Source organism: Podarcis vaucheri, assembly GCF_965113315.1.
Source record: "Podarcis vaucheri genome assembly, chromosome: 8".
Taxonomy (NCBI): Eukaryota; Metazoa; Chordata; class Lepidosauria; order Squamata; family Lacertidae; genus Podarcis; species Podarcis vaucheri.
In genome coordinates this window covers 50,839,826-50,857,530 of record NC_138766.1, presented here as the reverse complement: position 1 = coordinate 50,857,530, position 17,705 = coordinate 50,839,826, and the positions used below count along the sequence as shown (strand labels likewise).

Below are 17,705 nucleotides of genomic sequence, written 5' to 3'. Positions count from 1 at the left end.
TGGTAAAATTACTTGGATAATACTGAACAGGGCCAAAGTTCTGTTAGGAAAATCTCTGTATTTAAAAGGACTGGAAACCACTACCATAATTCACCAGAGGTGCTAAATTGTTAAACTTCAAAACTTTATTTGAAGTGCCCATAAAACAATGCATGCTTCTAGCTTCCTATAAAATGGCACAAACTGGACAATCTTTGTAAGAATAAAATTATTTAAAAGGGCACAGAAATAACACTTTGTATTGTGGCTGTTTCAAAGTTCCGCCCTGAGGTAAGTAAGTACATAGCAAAGTCATTTCCCTGCCTTCTGTCACATGAATGCACTTAGGCAAGGATTATGATCCAGGTCTCCAACAAAATGCAGACATGAGTTACAGTTCTAATGTACAGTCAATCATTCATACAGCAGAGCGCTGCAATGCAATCACCTTTCACCATTAAGAAAAACAATTGCAAAGTGATCAGTTAGCATTAAAAAAAATGACTTATGTCACCTATTTTTTAAAGAATCATGCTATTGTTCTCCCAATTTAGTTGCTTTAGTTGTTCAATCTATGATTTTTTTGTGATTTTATAAAACTTGACATCCTACAGCTCCTAGTAAACAAAAAGGCCCCTAGCAAACATAAAATGAATGAACTGTTTAAATAAATGTTCAAATCTGGGGGAATGAAACTGGATATGGTTTGTCATCAGGCTCCAAATGGATTTCAGAATGGGAACATTACAAAACTTTAGCTAGTAGCACTAATGCTTTAATGAAACACACACACAACCAATACGAATAATTTCAATTTCCCTGTGGCTGGTTTTTTGTTTTTTTTAATCTTGCCTATAGTAACTTCCATGTTAGCAATATTTCAAAATTCTAGCATGTCCTCATTCAGTGTGATAGATTGGTTTTGCCATCATCCAAATGCAATGAGACAGGAAAACATCACCATTGTACTTTGCTTAATCTTGGGTTTGCGAGACCTATAACTCAGACCTTCTGGCCCCACTTTGTCCCAGTAGGGAAGGAAGAAGCTTTTTCCACCGAAGGATTGCATTCTCTTCTGGGCAACTTTCGGGGGGGGGGCACATGTTGGGCAGGGGCAGAGACAAAAGCGGGCAGAGCAACAAATGTAAATTTTACATTTGTACAGTAGATAGAGGTGTATTATTAAGAATGGCGTACGAGAGGTGGGGATGCTTAATTTTGGTGTTGCACAAGGTGTTACTGAAATTTGAGACCCCAAGGTCCACCGTAGCAGTAGTCTACTTTATACACAGCCTCATACCTCTCCACACTCCATCTAGACAAACAAGAGGCACTCTCAGATTTCAAGGACCCATTCCAGCAAGACAAAAACAGGGCCAGGGATAGGTGTGGCCCAGGGAGTGTTTCAAAGGCCAGATGCAGAGGCCTGGAGGGCCACATATAAGGTTTCCCATCCCTGTAGTAATTGTTTAATTATTTCCTGATGCTGTGCACACATGCAGTCGTGCACTAGTAGAACACTCATAAGTTGATGCCTGTACTTACACTGGTACTGCTTGCAGAGTTGACTCTACTTTTCTCCTTGGCAAGTCATAAATTCCAGGAAAAGATGCAGTACTATTTCCTTTGTGAGCAGGGGCTGCCGAAAGCTGCTATTGTGGATGCTTATCATCCAGAAAATAGGAATGTGCAATAATGAAGTCATACATTCTCCTTTTAGATTTACGAAGCTAACATCACACGCAATCACCACTCTTCTTTTTCTAAATAAAATGACGGAGAGGTCTGTTTGTACTTGCATAGAACTTCCCAGATCCATTCCCCATCATTTTTAAGAACTGGGGACAGCTGTGAATTGACAGAATTCACCTTCTATTATAAGTAATTCAATATGTCTCTAATGTTTTACGTACGGCAGCATATCTTCAGTACTTCTCATTGAGGTGACACATCTCCTGATGACGAAAAGCAGGGAGGCAAAAGCGCAGAGACTTGGCTGAACTTCACATATCAGCTTCTCTGAAAACATCAGTTCAAAGATGCTTCATTAAGTGAGTTAATTCATATAACATTGATTCACTTGTCGATATAGCCTAGCTAAGGAGTATTATTCTTTCTGAAGCTGCCTCCAAAGAATCTGCCTGACTGCGACGTTTTAGATGGTGGCAGGTGGGACATTTTCAATAATGTACATTGTTCAAAAGTAGTTTCTAATGTCAGTGCAAGTGTCTATTCAAACTGAGGATAAGGTGGCCTCCACATCAACTGGACATTTTTACAGTGCTTACTGTGAAGTAGTTTTGTAAATTGCCTAGGCCAGGTGTATAGGCTGGTTCAGTCTTCATGGACACTTGTGGACCTGCAAGGTCCAGCATGGGCAAAAGCACCTTATATGTATGGTTGGATTAGCGAAACCAGAAATCCCCAAAGTACAACGTAATACATAAGTAAACTCCAAAATCAAATGTCCAATCTCTAGCCTCAGAATATATGGCAATAGGTTAATTTTAAATAAGTTGTTTTGACCGCAGCAAATGCAATAAAAGCAAGTGAACATAATTAATTTTGGGAGGTGGGAAGAAAATTATTATTATTATTATTATTATTATTATTATTATTATTATTATTATTATTATTATTATATTGTTTGTACCCCACCCATCAGGCTGGGTTTCCCCAGCCACTCTGGGTGGCTTCCAGCAAAATCTAAAAAATAATAAAATGTCAGACATTAAAAACTTCCCTGAACAAGTCATTTCTCATTGTCTGGGATACGAATTGTTCCCCCCCTCCATTCCCCTCCCCACTCAGAAATTAAATATGCAATTAGTAGCTGTCATTAACACCATAAATACAGAGGACTGACATGATTATACTGCAGTGATGTCTGTAATTTTGTTCAATAGACCTTCCTCTCTCTTTTTGAAGTGAAGGAACTGTGTTCACCATGTGATTCCCTTAATAAAGGATTTATGGGGAGGTGGCTTAGCTGCAAATTATGAAAAACCTACACCTGCAACATTAGCATGCCAGCTATCTATCCTCCTGGCAAAGAGAAGTGGGTGCAAGCTCAGAGAACTTTCACTCACATTATTCTTGAAACACAGATCGGTTCTGTAAAATGCTCCATATTTGCCATTGGCCTGACAGAGGCATTGGTTGTTTTTTCTCTACAGCCCTCCTAGGTCTTTTGGCACATAAGCTGCATGTGGCTGTGCCAGTTGCTAAGCCTCCGGTGTGGTGCTTTTGTGCTTTGCTTTGCTCTCTGTGTGTATGTGTGTGTGACTAGCCATGCTACTTAGCATTACAAAACGAATGCCCTTTGTGCCAAAGTTGAAGGAAGAGATATGCAGGATTCAGGCAATGTGATGCACATTTGAAAATGGATTTCTGGAGCGAAAGCCTTGCAACGATGCTCAGCCCTGCCCCTTTCGCAGACACCTGCCCCCACCAACAAAAGCCTCTATTACTACCTTCATTGTGCCGGTAATAAAGAACTCAAGCAACCATACCCTTCAGGGCTGGACTTCTCATCACTTCTCTTGAACTCAACCTTAGCATTCAGCCATGGCATGTGAAGTTAATTACTCTGGGCACTGGGGCTCTAAACAGAAGAATGACCCTATTTGCAGCTCCATGTAATGTGTGCCATGCTACAGTGAACTCTTTCACTGCCTACACATTGCACACTCAGTGACTCTGAATGGAGCAATAATTCTGGCACTCTAGAGGAAACCTTGACTGTCATCTAATTTTCACAGGGACACTTGTCTTCCCGGGTATCCATTCAATGGATGCTGCTGACACCACTCCATATTCAGTCACTGTCACCCTTCCAGCTCAAAAAGCATCAGCATTCAGAGGTTGCGACTTTCAAGAAATGCATTCTCCCAGCAGCTTGCAAGCATGACTCGGCAACTGTGCAGCAGGCTAGAGTCAGGAAATCTTTGACAACTCGCTGGTGCTTGAGCACAACAATCCAGAGTCTGTCAAGACTTTCCTAGAGAGTCACCATTCTGACAAATCAGCACAGCATGCTACATGCACAACCAATTCCTCCTTGGGGCTATAAGTTGTGTGGCATGGAAGCTGTCCCTCCATATGGCGAGACATACATCTGGAGCAACCTTCATGCAGAGAAGCTACCACACACAGAAGAAGTCAATTGTGGTGTCCACCTCTTTTGCTTTTCTCCAAGCAATTGAGATTCTTCGTGGTTTTAGCAGTTTATCTCCTATGCTTTCTTCCTCACCATGGAACTCTGAAGGTTTGTTTCAAGTAAAAAAATGGTAAAGGTAAAGGACCCCTGGACAGTTAAGTCCAGACAAAAGCGACTATGGGGTTGCGGCGCTCATCTCACTTTCCGACTGAGGTAGCCGGCGTTTGTTTGCAGACAATTTTCCAGATCACGTGGCCAGAATGACTAAACCACTTCTAGCACAACAGAACACAGTGATGGAAACCAGGGTGCACGGAAATGCCGTTTACCTTCCCGCCACAGCGATACCTATTTATCTACTTGCACTGGTGTGCTTTCAAACTGCTAGGTTGGCAGAAGCTGGGACAGAGCAATGGAGCTCACCCTGCCACAGGGATTCAAACCGTCAACCTTCCAGTCGGCAAACCCAAGAGGCTCAGTGGTTTAGACCACAGCGCCACCCACGTCCCTACATTTCAAGTAACACATACTTATTTGAATAAGGTGGAATAATAATAATAATAATAATAATAATAATAATAATAATAATAATAATTTATTATTTATACCCCGCCCATCTGGCTGGGTTTCCCCAGCCACTCTGGGCGGCTTCCAAAAGAATATTAAAATACTGTGATACAGCTGTACTAGGACAGCTGTACTAGTTCTTAGCCAGTTAAGGGGTGTTTTGCACACTGTAGCCATATGTATGAACACCATGTGACCCCCAAATTAGAAATGTCTATGGATGGCCACCTCATGATGTATTTTAATTGATTGTCTGATTTTATGTTAATGTGTTATACATTTGATGTTAGCCGCTCTGAGCCCGGCTTCAGCTGGGGAGGGTGGGATATAAATAAAAATTATTATTATTATTATTATTATTATGAGAAGAGAAGACTCTCTGGAAAAAACTCTGATGTTGGGTAAGATTGAGGGCACAAGGAGAAGGGGACGGCAGAGGACGAGATGGTTGGACAGTGTTCTCCAAGCTACCAACATGAGTTTGACCAAACTGCGGGAGGCGGTAGAAGACAGGAGTGCCTGGCGTGCTCTGGTCCATGGTGTCACAAAGACTCGGACACAACTAATCAACTAAACAACAATGGATGTTTAAGCTAGGCCTCCATTGCTCAATATTCAGCTCATTGGATTACTATGGTTTATTGTACCACCTTCAACAGTACAACTGTGCTGAAAGAGTGGCACTTGCAGCCCTGAACAACTTAGGACCAGGTTACCTCAGGAGAAACACTCTTAATAGTGGTAGATGCTCCTGACATTCATAGCATGTCTACAAAAATCAGGACATTCGGTCTGGTGGCACCTGCCTTTTGGACTGCATTCCCACAGAACATCCAGCAGGCACCAATGCTATTTGCATTCAGGCACCTGTTTAAAACTCAACTGTTCAGACAGCTGATCCACCTATGTGTGGTGTATTGAGTTGATTTAGTGATTTGTGATGTATTTTATATTAGTTTTGTCATGGTTTTGTTTTGTTTTTTGTTCATGATGATCTTGCACTATTTACAGCCATGATACCCTACCCGCCCCTTTAACGCTGGTCTTAATTAAAATTAAATAAATAATGAGTTTAGGGAATAAAATTTTCATCCAGTTAATTCCATCTCAGTGACGGTTGTTGTTGAGTGAGACATGAGACAACCTTTTCAAAACAAAACCTCTTTTAATCAATGATTCTAGGAGTTGAACAAACTAATGCAGTTTGAAAGCAAACAAGTTTTTTCCTTTATAACCTTGAGAACTGTCCCCACATATTCCTGTTAAGTATTCACAAGTATACATAATCCTGCCAAGATTCACTCAGTGTGTGTGTGTGTGTGCGCGCGCACACACACACACATGCATAGCATTTTTCTGAAGCTTTCACAGCTCTGAAAAGTAACTGTCAATTTCTCTGAAAAACACCGTCAAAGAGAAAGCCCTACATTTTTTTGAAAGCTCTCAGAGCTACTTGTTTCCCTACACACTCTTTAAGCAAAAAATTGTGAGGCTCAAAACAAACAACCATGAAGGTGACTCTTATAGAAAAGTCCAGTAGGTGAGATCTGCGATATTTTGGCTTGAAAGGACAGTTTAATGCAATAAACTTTCATCTCACCCAGACTAAACACTAAATTTACCTGATACCATTGGCTAAGCTCCTGGCATGTTTATGCATAGTGAAATTTAGTAAATATGAAACATGGGATTAGGGGCTATAGATGCTATTTCAGAAAGAAAAAAAAACCTTCAAGACTTGCAAGCAAAAGTGCCATTGATTATTTCACTCCCCCACCTAAGAATAATAATAGTAATAGTAATAATTTATTTATACCCCGCCCATCTGGCTGGGTTTCCTCAGCCACTTCCATCAAAATATTTAAAATATGATAAAACATCAGACATTAAAAACTTCCCTAAACAGGGCTGCCTTCAGATGTCTTCTAAAAGTCAGATAGTTGTTCATTTCCTTGACATCTGGTGGGAAGCCATTCCACAGGGCGGGCACCACAACCGAGAAGGCCCTCTGCCTGGTTCCCTGTAACCTCACTTCTCGCAGTGAGGGAACCGTGAGAAGGCCCTTGGAGCTGGATAATGGGGGTGGAGATGCTCCTTCAGGTATACTGGGTCGAGACCGTTTAGGGCTTTAAAGTCAGTACCAACACTTTGAATTGTGCTCAGAAATGTACTGGGAGCCAATGTAGGTCTTTCAAGACTGGTGTTATGTGGTCTTGGCGGCTGCTCCCATTCACCAGTCTAGCTGCTGCATTATGGATTAGTTATAGTTTCTTGGTCACCTTCAAAGGTACCCCATGTAGAGCACATCGCCATAGTCCAAGCAGGAGATAACCAGAGCATGCACCACTCTTGTGAGACAGTCTGCAGACAGGGAGGGTCTCAGCCTGCGTACCAGATGGAGCCTCCATGGCAACTGACCTGTGCCTCCATGGACAGCTGTGAGTCCAAAATGACTCCCAGGCTGTGCACCTGGTCCTTCAGGGGCACAGTTACCCCATTCAGGACCAGGGAGTCATCCACACCCACCCGCCCCATCCCCCCAAAACAGTACTTCTGTCTTGTCAGGATTCAACCTCAGTCTGTTTGCTGCCATCCATCCTCCAACCGCCTCCGGACACTCACACAGGACCTTCACTGGTTCCTATTTAAAAGATAGGTAGAGCTGGGTATCATCCACATACTGGTAAACACCCCCCCACCCCACCCCCGATGATCTCTCCCAGCGGCTTCATATAAAGCGTGGGGGAGAGGACAGAACCCTGAGGTACCCCACTGTATAACAGTGCGCTAGCTCCCAGCTCCTCTAGACGGTCCAGAAGGATGTCATGGTTGATGTTATCAAAGACTACTGAGAGCAGAACTAGGAAACAGCTTTCAGCTTTGTCCGTAGCCCACCGGAAATCATTGACCAGCATGACCAAGGCAGTTTCAGTCCCATGATGAGGCCTGAATCCCAATTGCAAGGGATCCAAATGGTCCGCATCCTCCAGGCATACTTGGAGTTCTTCAGCAACCACCCACTTAATCACCTTGCCTAAGAATGGAAGATTTGAGACTGGGCAATAGTTGGCCATATTGGCCTGGTCTAAAGATGGTTTTTTTTTAAAAAAAAGCGGTTTAATAACCACCTCTTTCAGTGGGTCTGGGAAGGCTTCCTCACAGAGGGAAGCATTCACCACCCCACAGAGCCCATCGCCCAGACCTTCCTGGCTTGCTTGTATTAGCCAGGATGGGCAAGGATCAAGGAGAGAGGTGGATGGTTTCACTCGTCCAAGCAGCCTGTCCACATCCTTGGAGGCAACAGACTGGAATTGATTCCATGCAACTCAAATAGACAGGACTCTGGCACTCTCCCGCCCCAGTCCTGCTCCCATGGTGGAGTCTACCTCCTTCCGAATCTGAGCAAATTTATCTGCAAAAAAACTTAGCAAAATCATTGCAGGAGATCTTGGGGTCTTTACCAGGCCCCGATGGCAAAGGTGGTTCCATTCAATTGTGAACCACCTGAAAGAGTCTCCTGCTGCTATTTTCTGCAGATGCAATAGAGGCGGTGAAGAAAATCCTCTTCACCATTGCTATCGCCACTTGGTAGGCTCAACGTTGAGCTCTAACCTGTGTCTGATAACCTTAGACCACTGAGTAGGAGAGCTGAAAATAATGCCAATATATATTACATCTGAAAACCAATGTATACATGGATGGAAGAGTCCAAAAAGCCCAGGACACAAATTTTCATGGCCCTCTAGTGGCTATGGTGGCTCATTTACCTGAGGTAATGTATTTAGCATTAACTCTGGAAGTATATACTGTACAGTGGTACCTTGGTTTTCGAACATAATCCATTCTAGAAGACTGTTCGAGTTCTGAAACATTTGAAAACCTAAAGCTCAATAGCCCAACAGCTAGGCCTCAGGATCTTGCACTCAGTGGAAGCCGCATGGCATGTTCAACTTCCGAGGCATGTTTGAAAACCGAAGCATTTACTTCTGGGTTTACGGTGTTCGAAAACTGTGTTCTCCCAATGTCTAAAATTTGGTGGTATGTCGCTTGGCCAGATGCAGTGCAATTTTGGGTCATGAGACCCTTGGAATAACCTTCCAAGGGATGCCCACCTAAATCCACCCCTACTAGTTTTTGCCATATGGTCAAAACATGACTCTACTGGAGGGTCTTTGCAGATTGGGCAACCTGATTGTTGGAAGCTTCACTTTCCTTATCTCTCTCTCTCTTTCCATGTATACTGTTTCTATTGGGTTTTAAACTTTGGTTTGATTAGGTTTTGCACTTTCTTTTCAGTTGATCATTTTTCTGAAATTTTATATTTCTTTTACATTTTTATTTGTTGCCTTAGATTTCTTTGTTGAAAAGTTAAATCACATTTAAGTAACTAAGTAATAAATGGATAAAAATATAGTTATTTCACTAGATGTGTTAGGGGGAATGTATCACATTTTCCCAAGTACTGCATCTTCAGTGCCCAAAGAATGTGATATTCTCAAATGGATCCTGTTATGCATAAAACAAAGGTGCATAGATTACACACACAAAGAGATGAAATAGAAAGACTCTTAGTGATTATTACTAAGAGAAAAACCCTTCATTTCCCCAACAGGGGACCACTTTTGGTGAATTTCACATTGTGTTTATTCATAAAGGTCTTCCGTTTGTCTACCATTGGTGGCACTTGCAGCTGAGCCAATCAAGGGCTGATGTTGCCTTGTAAAAGTTCCATCCATCCCTTTAGCAAGCTGGTAAAGGTATAAAGGGCATGAAAAGTGAGCTACAGAGGGATCAAAAGGGAAAACTTTTCAAATTATAAATGATCTGCAGTTCTGAGGTGTTCATTATTCTGAGATTCTACTCTAGCTCAATTGATGTCAATGGAGCCCCATCAATCTAAATTGTGGGCGGCCTATGTGGAGTGCAATGGCACTCATTTAAATTAACTTTGACACCTCATATTGGAGTTTACATGGTAGAACTCAATTTTTCCTCATTAAATCAAATCTAATAAAATGTGTTTTCTCCACTACAATAAATCAAATCATTTGCTTTAGCCATTTCATGCTTTTAATAATCCTATTATTAATATGTCGCTATTTGGAAAATACAAATGTGTTCAGGACATTTACATCAATTATTTTACCTTCTCACTGATCAGCAAAATTTTGAGTGAATGTCATCCCAGGGGATATAATTATATAGCAAATCATTCCCGGCACATTCATATGAAGTATTTGAAAACTGCTCAATAACCTGTGAAATTTAATTCAACTTATTTCACGGTTTACATGACAAGCTCACTGGATCTTTAAATCTGCAAAAGTTTGAGACAAGCCAGGAAGGTCAGCTTTTAAAGAAAACAGAATTCCCACTGGAAGCTTCAATACCAATTAGTGAAAATCAAAGTTCCCCCTATTCACTATCGTTGCTGCAGATACAGTAAATTGGTAGTGGGCCAATTCTGACAATGACCCCTACCATGCACCTTGGGCCTCATTTCAGTTGCCTTCACACTGCTTGGCTACATCCCAGCTCTTTACCCCACAGAAGAGAAAATTTACTCAACACAGGAAATGCCCAACACAGTTCTCCTACTATGCACAGTCAAAGCGACATGAGAGAAGAAGAAGAGGAGGAGGAGGAGGAGCAGGAGGAGGAGGAGTGGGAGGAGTGGGAAGAGGAGGAGTGGGAGGAGGGGGAGGAGGAGGAGTTTGGACTTGATATCCCGCTTTATCACTACCCTAAGGAGTCTCAAAGCGGCTAACATTCTCCTTTCCCTTCCTCCCCCACAACAAACACTCTGTGAGGTGAGTGGGGCTGAGAGACTTCAAAGAAGTGTGACTGGCCCAAGGTCACCCAGCAGCTGCATGTGGAGGAGTGGAGACACGAACCCAGTACACCAGATTACGAGACTACAGCTCTTAACCACTACACCACGCTGGCCAACCAGAGAAATGAGGGTGGAGCTTCTCAAGGGAAGAGGCAGAGCTTCCATTTTTAACAGAAGAACATAAAAATAGCTTACTGCATTAGGGCAGCAGCCATCTAGTCCAACATCCTGTTCACACAGCAGTAGCGGTTTTAGGGTAGCGCAACAGGTGTAGTCCCACTGGGTGCTATGCTGCAGGTGGTGCCAAAACAATGCTGCAGAATGGAGCAAGAGGCAGAGAGGGGCACCAAATTTTATCATTGTACAGAGCACTGCTGAAATTTGAGAGCCCAAAAATCCACCACTGCTCACAGTGACTAACCAGATGCCTGTGGGAAACTCACAAGCAGGATTCAAAAGAGGAAATTGCAGGTATAGTGGGCAAGGAAGGAAAAAGAGATAAAGAAGCATATGAAAATAAGGCCAATGCCCCCAAAACAAAATGATAAATTGCCTTCAAGGTTAGGCCCATAATAGTATTCTGATTCCATTATAGTAGTCTGGTTGGAAGGTTAGCAGAGCATGCCCCAGAGTAGCCACACACATCTTTCCTAGGAAGTGGTGTGGCTAGCAACTTGGGCAAAGTTTATAAAATGTGCTTCTGACCAAACCTGAGCATGCAAGAGGAGGGCTTGGATCCAGACACACACACAGAAAATGAACCTGTTCTTTCTGCGGGAGAATGGCATTCCTATCATACCACTGGCCCTTTGCAATGGACCAATCTAGATCACCCAGCAACTATAGCCCTCTTCAGCAGTTCTGTATGAATGGACAAAGGATCCATCAGGAATGAGTGAGACAAGCTCTGTACCCTCTGTGAGTGTGTTGGCCAAGTGCACTACACAGTCAACTCATGATCACCATTTATTTGAAGGGGGCTTTCTTACACATGCAACTGATTTCCAACACCGGACATGTTGGAAAGATAGCTCACCTCATGTGTTCCTACTTGCCCAGAATTAGACAATGTGGTAGGGCACCATGCTCACCTAACCTCCAGTGGGATGTGTTGCTGATGCTTATTGGGAGGTACAGGTGATGGGGCAGGGTGGTGGCAAGGTTGATGTGGTGTAAATCCACTGGAGACAATCAAGCATTTACGCCAATGTGTTTGCACCATGCTGACTCGCTACCACCTCACACCTCGCTCTCTACCTCTCAGAAGCAGCACTGATGCAAGAAACTGGAGGTCCAGTGTGGGGTGGCATCCCACCACATCATTTGCCACTACACCTGCTGCTTTGCACGTTCAGGCTGAATGCCTGAAGAGAGGGCTTATGAGTATGAGCTCAGCGTTCTAAGCATTGCTTTGTACTAGCTAGATTATGAATGTATCATTAAACTATGTATTCACTAAATATTGCACTGTGAAATACACTACTTTTTGATAGTTATTTCATTAAAAGGTAGTTCAACTAAATTTAGTAGCACAAAGGTTTAGCTGCATGAATAAGTAGCTCTGCAGATCTTTGTTAATTTGCCCACTTCAAGTTAATGAATCTTTCTGATTAGTAATTGAACAAATGCACTGAATTAAGAAAAGATACCGCAGCCCAAAGTGATATTCATTTTGACAATTTTAGCTTACATTTAATTATTTATTGTAATACTGTATGATCTACTAGCAAATGCACTGTAATATATTTTCTAAAAAATAATTAAGTCTCAGTAATACAGAACCCCTCAAAAGCACTTTTTAAAATATATGTGTGGAGAAGTGGGAAAAGACAGGCTAGTTATGCTAATTATCAGGTGAACACATTAGCAATATTGTACTTCATTTATAACTACACACATATACAGCCTGCCCTAGATATAGTAGTTGTGAAGTGCCAGTTGCCTGTTTCTTTTCCATGTCCCTGTGTAATTTGGTAGAGTCCCTTTTGAGAAAAGTAATGGGAGACTTGTGCTTAAAACCTCCCACAGGAACACTTCTTCACATAAGTGATCTAATCATACAGATAAGTTAGCATGGAAGCCACAAACACATCCAACATCACGGCTTTCCTTCTGTGAAAATGAAAAAGTCAACTTCCAGATTATTATTTTTTATGGGGAGGGAACCATGACCTTGCAGAGTTTGTGGGTCCATTGTTGCCTTGCTCACATGAGCAATTGTTTCAGTGCACATTAGCTCTGCTGTAACTAACTCAAGAGGAAGCCTGTGAATGGGATTCAATGTGGTGCACATGCTAAGTCCAAACAAGGAAAACCCAGAATGGCACTCAAAATACCATAGGATGAATTCCATACACCTAATGTGTATGGGCAGCAGTCGTCATCGTCATCTCCACCACTCACCCGGGGCAGTTCTTATATCTTACAGTTAAGAACAGTATCTCCTTCCCGGTGTCAGTGTCAGTTCTGGGTGCCTTGCTTTTGAAAAAGAATGGTTTCCCCAACACTCTGGTCCTCCTGTCAGATCCAGGAACACGGCAAGTACAATGCCCATGCTAAGAGGACAACGCAGATCTTGCCACACACAAACTAGCTAGCTAGATAAAGATGAACAAAAATTGGTTCTGGGAAATTTCCACCAAATCTCTCTTGAATGTATAGTAGCTTCAAAGCAACCCACACATTATTCTCCTCAGGAGCTGAATGCAAAGTTTCAGAGCAAGAGCATGAAAGCAAATACAAGGGAGGCAGCTGCAGGAAACGATTGCTCTGTGGTTGAATTAACAGTCCAGGTGGATATAATTAGACACATATCAAATCAATGTTGTGGCAGTTAAGCGCTTCACTTCTTTAAGGCATGAGAGCTGTTTGAGACATAACAAATAAATTAAAAGGTTGGTGTGGATTTCTTTTTTTAAGGGGGTAAAAAGGAACACCTTAATAATGATTCATGCAATGGTAAACAAACACAGGGCACCAGGAAGCTGGGGAGACCTTGTGTCAGACAGTTGTTGGCTGATTGACATTCCAACCTAGAATGAGAAACGCCAAAGGTAGAGGGGGTGGGGTGGGAACAGTTTTAGAAAAGGCAACAGGGTTATTATATAGATATTTTAATAGAACATACGGTTGAACCATCTGACAAAAAGCTGCAATAAACACCAAAGGAACTGGGGAATAAACACTCTTTATTCAGAAACAAAAGTGGGATGTATACCAGCCGGCTAAGAAATTAGGTCTTGGAAAACTGGTATGTTATTGTAGGGACAACTTAAGCAAATGTAGAATTAAAATCAAGGCCTTCTTTAACTACTTGGTCACCAACTCTCCCCACCCCACAACCGCAGAGGAAACACTTGTATAGATCAAGACAAATTAATACAGCTTTTCTTCAGTGCCCTTTCTGCTTTTGCCTTAAGCAAGCTTTCCAATCTTTGTAGTCTCTGGGCTGCTCTCCTTCCTTGGTCACGAGCCTTTATCCATGCCTATGTATAAAGCCAAACGGTGTCATGTGGCACCTTAAAAAAGTAACAGTTATATTGTGGCATACGTTTTTGTGGACTATGGTCCATTTTATCCAATCTTTTATCCTCAGATGGCAGGTATGAGAGTGCCCCAAGATTCTTCCTCTATGTGTACATTAAAAAGAAGAAGAAGAAGAATTCTGATCTGTTTCTGGCTCTGATTCACTCTGTGAACTAGGGATAGTGGGGAATCCATTTCAGCTAACATTAAAACAACCCTGTCTAACTTGCATCTCCCCAAAAATATTCAAACTTCGAAATTTGCACTTCTCTGAATTTTGTAGTGCAGCTCTTCATCCAAGAAATGTGTGCAAATGTGCATATGCTAGGGGAAAGTGTGAATAAAAGTGAAAATATTAATGCAAATAACACAGAGGAATGAATCATATTAAGGAATACTCTTTTGAAAAAATTATGTATAATAGGCAAAACAACATACAGTTAGGAGAAATTCAAATTAAAATGCTGATCAATTTTCCTGAAGACTTTTTTTTTAAAGCAAACTGAGGTAAAAGTGCAGAGAACTGAATTTAAGATGGAGAAAACGAGAAACTAGGAGAAACCAAAATGGATAGATCCACCCATCCCTAGCTCTCTCTTTGCTTTGATCTGTGCTCTGCCTTCTGAGCAGATCTGTAGAAAACAAAGCTCTGTATTCCCCAGCACTATAATGTGGAATCTAAAAAGGACTGTGGCTTCCCACCCCCTTTTCGCAGAAGCAGATGAAATTTCCAGGCACAGGAGCCCATCCAGAGTAGATTAAGGATGCCAAATTGTTGGCAAATATATCTAGGAGGTTTTATGTAGGGTGTTTTAAAAGTCTGGCTTTAAAAAAAAGAAGAAGAAGAAGAAAGGAAAAGTCTATAACTTTTTGATTTTCTGCCATGATTGGATGCAAGTTGCTGGCATGGCAATCTCTTCTGATGGGGTGAAGCCTCCCAAGTTTCAGAATGATAGCTGCAGTGATTTTTCTGTAAAAAGGAGGGGGAGAGGGGAATACAACAGGAATGATTAGCTGGTGATGGAATAAAATAATGTCTCCTCAGGACAGACAGGGGTGTGGACAGTGTTACTCCCCCCCAAAAAAAAAAATTTAACTCTGTTACCTGTAAGGGTCATTGTTGAAGACTAGGATTCTTTCCTCCACCCCAACAAATTTTAAGGGACCCATCCTCTTCTCCCTGGGATGGTGAGAACTCCTCCTCTCTCACCCGCTCTCTGTCACACACAGAGTAGTAATAGATAAGCTTTCCTGAACTAGCCAAAGGCCATGACAAAACTATACAGACACTATCAAAGAAATACCTGTAAATCTATATATCTCTATATATGAGCACACATACAGAGAGAGAGAGAGCAAGGATCATTAGATGGAAGGGGGGCTAGAGGCAGAAGATGCTTCAGGTTACAGACTCCGCTAACCCAGAAATAGTGCTTCAGGTTAAGAACTTTGCTTCAGGATGAGAACAGAAATTGTGCTCCGGCAGCGTGGCAGCAGTAGGAGGCCCCATTAGCTAAAGTGGTGCTTCAGGTTAAGAACAGTTTCAGATTAAGAACAGACCTCCGGAACGAATTAAGTACTTAACCTGAGGTACCACTGTATGTGTATCTGGTTGGCCACTGTGGCATGATTCTTTCTCTGAGAAGAGGGATCTTGTGAACAGACAAGGGCACACCTCTTTTTATCTGGGGATACCTAAAGAGTCCAATATTAATTTATGTGGGCTTTTAAATTCAATTCTTGTCACTTCTATAGAAATTTGCAGGCATGTGAAGTTGATAGGATGATCCTCACCACCAGGAGAGTTATCTTATTTGCTATGATTTTTCTACTTTAGGGCAGAAGATTACAACAAAAATTATAATGGTGCTTGCAGCTACCTTTATATGGCCAGAATAAGCACATGGCTGGAACAATGGGAGAATTAGCTGTGCTCCTTAATTTCAATTTTGCCCAGAACCAGTTTGAAGAAACCAATATTGAGCTGTCGAACCAGCAGAACAGTATTGGATTTCTCTCGTACCTGCGGACATATAGAAAATTTGTCTGTCTCATCACTACTTAACCTACAGCCATTTTCCTTCCAGGATTAAGAAGCCTGGCTTCCAAGCTGGTTTGAGGCCCAGAATCTCTTGTTTCAGAAATAAAGCTATCTATATGAGTTTTTTTCAATGCTTTCTAAAATACTAGAAACCTTGGTTGTTGTTTTTTTTAAAAAAAGGGCTTTAAAAAAAGTTTACTGTGTTTTTTTCTGGAAGACAAACACTCAGGGCTTTTTTTTTGGGGGGTGATTAAAAGCTGTCTTGCAGATCTTTATTCAGTGTTGCCATCTCTCAGTTTAAATACAGATGGTGGAATTTAAACAGATACCATCGAGTATAAGTTAGAAGCATCTATGTATGACAGTGGTTAGCTTTTATAGCACAGAACTGTTTTCTACAACATAATGATAATTCTTTATTGGTTCCTTAATTTTTTAGGCGTTGTAGCTTGTAGCAGTTCTTTAAGGGGAGGTAAAATAGTTCAGGAATGTTTCAGCACTGAATCTTGGATGTGTGTCAGACTTCCAGCAATCACTTCTAAGTGTGATGAGGTGAAAGGTGGGAGGAGGTGGGGAAAGTAGAGAGATTTTTTCTGGCAGTTCCTGAGAGTGCTGGAGTGAAATCTGGAATATGTCATTAGCTGCTTCTTTAAAAATGTGCAGTATAAAACCCTCTCCTCAGCCTCACTACTTTTAAGAAGCTGATTTTGCCTTCCATTTTATTAAGGCATCTTGTCATGGCTTTCACTTTAGTAACCCAATCACCCCTGCCAGCATTTGCCAATGTTTTCGGCTTCAAATTTCACCAGCCCCCAACCTGCCTTCAAACATCTGAAGAGCACTAGGTTGACAAAGGCTGATATATGGTGCGTAAAAATGCCAGAAAGTAAAGTTAGCAAAAACATAAATAGTCACAGGCTGGCACCAACCTTGTCATTGTTTCAGCACCAGGCAAAGACATTTTGGATTTCCTGGGTGTCAGGGAACTGACATCGGAGCGAGAGGCGAAGGGAAGGCTCCCAGATGATGCTGGCGAAGGACCCAGCAGCAGGGGGAAAAACAGCTCAGTGGAGGGGAAGCCAATCAGCGCAACACCAGGGATAGAGGGGGGCAGACGGGGGAATTGGAGAGAGGGCTCCAGGACTCTTCACTGGACATCAGTGAGGAGAGCCCAGGTCTCCTCCGCTACCCACGCCTTCCCTGCGCAGAAGACTCCCGCGCAGTGAGAGGAGGAGGAGACTGGGTGTCAAACAACTTTTATGTTGGAAGAGGTTCAAGAAACGCCCACTGACGAATTCTGCCAGTGACTGAGGCAGCCCCGATGAGAAGGGGCTGTGCAGTCAGAAAGGTTTAACAAGGCAAATTAACCGAGAAAGGCACCAGTTTACGCACGAGTAACTCATACCTATTACACTGGGCATGTGAGCATCACCATTGATATGGTACTGTTAAATCTGCTTTTAATGATGCTTGTGATTTTATTATTGTATTCTTCGCTTTGGCTGTAAATTGGTTTGGGCCTTTTTTTAAAGTGGGAAGCAATGTATAATTTGAGCAAATATAATTTAGAAACAAAATCTCTGAGAGGGGAAACATTAGAC

The 17,705-nt window shown here is 42.1% G+C and overlaps 1 protein-coding gene and 1 long non-coding RNA gene across 2 annotated transcripts in view; both read left to right on the top strand.

Moving 5' to 3' along the window:
- The window catches only part of LOC309539061 (uncharacterized protein), a 230,455-nt gene that overhangs the window by 189,446 nt on the left and 23,304 nt on the right, over nucleotides 1-17,705 (top strand). The gene's annotated exons all lie outside the window — the stretch shown is intronic.
- Nucleotides 4,585-5,143, top strand: LOC309539707. The gene is made up of 3 exons (XR_014222972.1): nucleotides 4,585-4,681; nucleotides 4,820-4,941; nucleotides 5,072-5,143. It is a non-coding gene; the product is annotated as an uncharacterized lncRNA (long non-coding RNA).